Source organism: Lolium rigidum, chromosome 7 (assembly GCF_022539505.1).
Source record: "Lolium rigidum isolate FL_2022 chromosome 7, APGP_CSIRO_Lrig_0.1, whole genome shotgun sequence".
NCBI lineage: Eukaryota > Viridiplantae > Streptophyta > Magnoliopsida > Poales > Poaceae > Lolium > Lolium rigidum.
In genome coordinates, this window is record NC_061514.1 from 35,198,171 (window position 1) to 35,204,163 (window position 5,993).

Consider the following 5,993-nt stretch of genomic DNA (forward strand, 5'->3'; position numbering starts at 1 on the left):
GCACAACCCTGGAGTCTGGACAGCAGCAAAAACATTGGCAGAAAACAAGTTGTGTCCATATAAGATATTATCAGTATTGCCATTATTGTTGCCTAATCCCTAAACAAAACCCAGTTGCATAACAGGAGGAAAAGAGTAGATGAAAAAACCCGGCTGAGCCTGGAGCGTAGTGTTAAGATAGTGTCAAGATACTCCAATTTGCTTATGCGGCGGCACACAGGCGACATGCACATTCCCAACGTAGGACCCGCGAAGGAGCTTCCCCTGGACCAGTAATAATAAATATATTGCCAAGTGCATGAATGGATGGTGATAGATGGCTTGACCTCTCGTTTGGAGTGAGCACTGTCCAGGTGAGAAGGATCAGAATGTGTATACCGTATTGGTATGCCTGCAGAGGGATGCAGACAGTGGTTTCCTGCGCTACCTGGAATGGACCTGCCTATATAAGTAGATGCTATCCCATAGGACAACACTTCATCCTGTTCAGATTCTGGATAGTAAGATTGGACTCTGGTGCCTGTACACTGGTGGTCAGTCAACATGTCTGACAACTCAAAGAGTGTCCCTCGGGAGCAGCTGCCGTTGGATGAACTCTACCACGCCGCCAATGCCGGTGATCAACCTGGGTCACCTCATTCTTCAACCTGAGACACGACCTGGCGTGATAGAAGATATCACCAAAGCTTGCCATGATCTTGGATACTTCCAGGTATGCTCCGCGAGAACATTTTCCTTTTACCTTGTCATTTCTCTCATTGTCCAGACTCAATGGTTAACATTGCCACTTGTGCACACTGTGCTAGAATGTCGACCAAGGAAACTGACCTTTACAGGGAAAATGTGAGGAAACTAAACTAGATTTGACGTTGCAGAAACGTTCCAAAAAGGGCTGGGAGGACCTTCTTTTAATCACGCAGCTAGTTGTGGCGTGTCGTATTTGTTAGTACATGCAGAAGATTCTAACAGAAGCAGTCTTTCCTATACTCAACCACATGATTTGATGAGCTCCCCACCTTTGCCCCCCCCCCCCAAGTGAGGAGTTTGAGCTATGTATAATTAGGTGTATAGAGAGTATAAAAGACCGCACACATAATTGTATGAGACAATGGCGACTGTCTGAAACTAGATCAAATGGAGGACGACAGTTCCTTTATGTTGCTTGGTTGCAGGGAAACTGACAAATATAATGAAGCGGGGAAGTTCAATACCCATTTCACCCTTCAGTAGTATTCATGGGAATGACAAAACTACTGGTTGAAGCTCACTTTAGTACACACAAATTGTAGATATTCCTATATTTGTTGCATTCTTATTTTTTTCTTTATGTGCACATATCCAGAAGCATTGCGCTTTATGTAAATTTCTTTTTATCTGTAAATCTTTCTTCATTAATTTAATGTACAATATGTAACAGAAAGCACCATATGTACAAGCATATATTTTCTTCATTATTACTCAACACAGTTGGTCAAAGTTGTAAACCTGTAACAAAGTCAAAGCTTACTCATTAATTGGCTGGTTTCAACTTTAGTTCCTGGGTCCATGTAGGCACAAGAAGGAAGCGAACAGTATTGTTGTGGTGTGTTTTCTGACAAGGTGATCTTCCATTAATGGAAATAAAAAAACCAATTGATGCAAAATGTGCCTCATGTGCATATAAAAATGCCCAAGCTTCAAGTTTCACACCTAAGAAATGTCAAGGTTCTCAAGGACTAATGATTAAAACATATGAGAAAAGAAAAGAATTCGTCAGAATGTTTCTTCTTCTGATTAAGTAACTACATAATAGGAGAACTTAAGCTACTGTCTTTTCCTAGAACCCTTGTTGGACACTAACTAGCAGGTGGCAAGCGAACAAAGAAAGCTCATGTGTGTATCCAGTCTGATGATTCCTCCATTTTTTGCAGGTTATAAACCATGGAATCAGTCAATCTATCATGGATGGTGCTTTTGAAGCAGGTTTAGATTTCTTCAAACTGCCAAGTGAGATAAAGGAAGAGTTTGCATCAGACGACCTTCGACAGCCTGTTAGATATGACACCAGCTCAAAGGATGGCATTAGTATGTCACGGGCATTCATAAAGCATTATGCTCATCCCCTCAGTGATTGGATGCAATATTGGCCAGAAAAGCCACCAACCTACAGGTAAAAGACCATCTTACAAAATCTTCTTGCATTCTCAAACTACAGAACTAAATATGTGTGTCTGTAAGAGTGTAACCCTATTTTTGTTTACTGAAAACAGGGAACACATGGGAAATTTTGCTGTTGAAGTAAGGAGGGTAGCTTTGCAGCTCATGGAGGCAATACTTGAAGGTCTAGGATTGGGCAAGGATTACCAACATGAGAAATTTGAAGAAGGATTGCAGCTAATGTCAGTGAATTGCTACCCTAAAGAATCAGAAGGTGACGTGGCGATAGGGCTGGCGCCACATTCTGATTACGGATTCCTTACAATCTTGCTCACAAGTTGTCGGGGCCTGGAGGTCGTTGATCGCAACAGCAACAGCTGGAAAGTGGTACAGCAACTTCCACATGCATTGCATGTCCACGTAGGAGACTACATGGAAGTTCTGAGTAATGGCCGAGTAAAGACTGTTGTGCACCGTGCTGTTCTGAATCCTGATGAAGAAAGGATCTCTATAGCTAGCATCCTTGGTTTTGCACTGCATGAGAAGGTCGCCTGTGCCAAAGAGCTAGTGGATGAACAAAATCCCGAAAAGTACAAAGAGAGCAGCTTCAATGACTTTCTAGATTTTCTCACAAGTAATATGGACAACAAGGACAGGAACTTTCTTGGGAGCATTAGGATGTGAGGAGCATAATTACTAATTGAGTATAATCTTTACTTGAAGCCAAAAAGCAGATGCTATGAGAATCTCTACGCTTACAAAGATTCCCCCTGTCTGTTTGGATTATTTATTTGTAATAGTTCTAAATTATGTATCGGTAGTTTGTTCCCATGTTGTTTTCTGCTTTCATCATTATATTGTAACGGGTCTGTAACAGGTAAAGAAAAATCCACCATGTAAATTTATCCAGTACGATGTATTGTACTATGTAAAAACTTTCATGTTACACATGGATGCATTACTTTCTTCTTTGAAAGAAAACTGTACGGGAAAGCCTTAATGAATTCTGCCTCACTCCCTTCAATATTTTTACTCTACATGCCACATGAATGGATATATGTCACTCCAGGGCATGCTACTTGTAATAGTACCAGTTCTGATAGATGTCAGTTTTTAGTTTGCCAGTCTCTCCGTTCGTGACATATTTATTTTAGTAGTTTAATTGATGTGCAAATTTATGACATTTCCAGAGGAAACCAAATCGAAAGTTAAACCCCAACTAGGTCTCAAACAGTAGCAAAATTTAGTTAGAAAGGAGATGGTAAATGGGGGAATTGTCCTGGAGGGCGCCTAGACCCCAACTTGGTAGATGTTGGCACATATACTACTAGGAAAACTAAAGAATTCAAGGACCACGCGATCCATTGCAAGCTTACACACCAACAACTCTGCATAAATATGTCCTGCCCTCGTCCTGTCGCCCACCTTCCTTCGAACCACCACCTCTTCCTGCCCGCTGTTGGCGGCTACAAACGCCGTATAAGCGCCTCGAGAAGGACCCGTCTACGGGGAGCTCGGCATTGGCGGGGGTGAGCGGATCTAAGGGACACCGGCGCCAGACCGTGCCCACAGAGTTAGAAGCAGCCGGCAGATAAGGCGGCTTCTACTAACCCGCGCGGTGCCGTCGCCGAGGAAGCAGATGCAGCCACGGTGTAATATGGGGAGGCGTCGGGACGTACCACTACCGGTGGCGAGATCCCGGGCCGCTGCGCCGCCGCCAAACACCGCCGTCCCGGCCGTTGCGGCGGCGTCTCACTGGAATCGCCTGCGCCGGTAATGCTTCCGAGATCTTCCCAGCAATGGCCGCAAATCCGGGCTGGCCTGGAATGGACTCGAAAGTTGGGCTGGGCCTGAATCCAAAGCCTTTCCACGACAGGCCGCCTAGACTACTGAAGACCCCTCCCTTGTGTCTATAGCAAATTCGGCGATCCCTATTTGCCGCTCGTTGCGCCTGTTAGGGGCGCAATGCATACGTCGATTCCTTCAGTGCTGACGTTGTGGGCTGGCCCATTTTGTCGGTGATGGGGAAGGAAGAAGGTGCCACGGAGGAAGAACACGACCACGTGGCCCCACCTCGCCTGAGACAGCGAAGAGCGGCTAGGCGTGACGTCATGGGCGGAGGTGAGACCGAGAAACTTAGGGGTTTGCGTGTGGTGCTCATTGGAGAACTTAGGGAAGGGTGGGGGATCATCGGAGAACTTAGGGAAGGGTGGGTGTAGTGGGGGTGAGGGCACCCGCCGAAATTAGAGGAGCTTTAGAGGGAAGGCGAGGCGACGGTGGTCGTTGCTCGTGTAGGGCGGCAAGGCGGGTATGGGAGGCGGGTGTAGGAGTGTTGCGGTCAGAAACCCACCGGCGAGCAACGACGGGCAACACAGTAGAGCCGGGAGGCTCCCGGGACTGCGGCTGGCCCTGGTCCCTCGAGCGACGGCCCGCAAAGCCTCGGCACGCACGTCCGATGCTGGTGCAAGGGCGTGCCACCCGACCTATACCGGTCGGGAAGGTGATGGATTTGCTTCGCTTAGTTTCCGCATGGCATACACGTAAACATTAAATACGAGCCTCGATCGGCTCTCGAGGTTGTCCTGTGAATCGGCTCAGGAGCCGATCCACCCATGGTTCGTATGAGGTCTACGATCACATGGTGGTCCTGCTTGATCAATATAAAGGCTGAAACGACCTACGACGATTTAGGGTTTTCACCACATAATCGGAACATCCTACGCGTGATTGAGCTCGGCGGCCACGCACGGTGATAATAAGCCGACCCTAGACAAGGCCTAAAAACCAACATGAAGTTGATCCCGGAACATCTTATCTAGGGCTAGCAAACTACACCCTACGTGCTACTTGGATCCTTCAACCCGTTTGCAAGGCCTAACTATGCGAGATATTAAACTAATCCTTGAAGAACAAGGAGCAATCATAACAGATCGGATTTACTAAACAATGATCAAGCGAGGTGCCGCCCTTACACCTAAGATAGGTGTAAGGGCGGCTAGACGTCTAAGGGTTGCATGGACAAAAGCATGTGACACGATGAAACAATGCTAACCCTAACACATCTACGATAACTACGTTGCTCGCCATCAACAAGGCTTCGACCACGAGCAACGCATGAACAACGAATAAACGTGTCTTGCCTAGATCGCAAGATGCGATCTAGGCAGGCATGATGCTTACCCGGAAGAAATCCTCGAAACAAGGGGTTGGCGATGCGCCTAGATTGGTTTGTGATGAACGTGATTGTTGTCTTTCTCAATAACCCTAGATACATATTTATAGTCCGTAGACTTTCTAACGTGGGAATAATCCCAACCGTGCACGAGCCAAATTCTATCTAACAGACACGTATCCTACTATATTTACAGATACACGGGAAAACTAGCCCAAACTTTGTATACAAGGCCGATTCATGTATATCTTCCATGTATATTCTTCAAGCCCATCTTAATCGCGGCCCACCTCTGATCCGGTCAAATTCTGGTGATAACACATGCCCCCCTGATTTTGGAAATGATAATTTCAAAACCACTCTGTTTTTTCTTCGTAGGGTCACGTCGTGGCAGAGTAGAACCGCTGCAGTATCCTTCATCATGATGCCTTGCCTTCTCAACTTCTCTGCGCGATTTGACAATTCTTTGGCACCACTTCCCCGGAAACTGCTGTAACATTAACTCTCCCCAATACCCCATTATTTAACCGCGTTGAGCAGTTCGCCCCTTCATCCTCTTGCTCCGTACTAGCCATCGGTAAAAAACCCCCTTCCTCTGTAGCCATGTCTTCTTCCTCCTCCTCCTCCTCTGCCTCCTCAAACCTCTCCTACGTATCGTCTCCCTTCCGTGAGCCGACGCCAGAGT

At 46.5% G+C, this 5,993-nt stretch overlaps 1 pseudogene; it reads left to right on the forward strand.

Moving 5' to 3' along the window:
- Nucleotides 1-543: 543 nt before the first annotated feature.
- Nucleotides 544-2,834, forward strand: LOC124677329 (annotated as a pseudogene).
- Nucleotides 2,835-5,993: the final 3,159 nt, after the last annotated feature.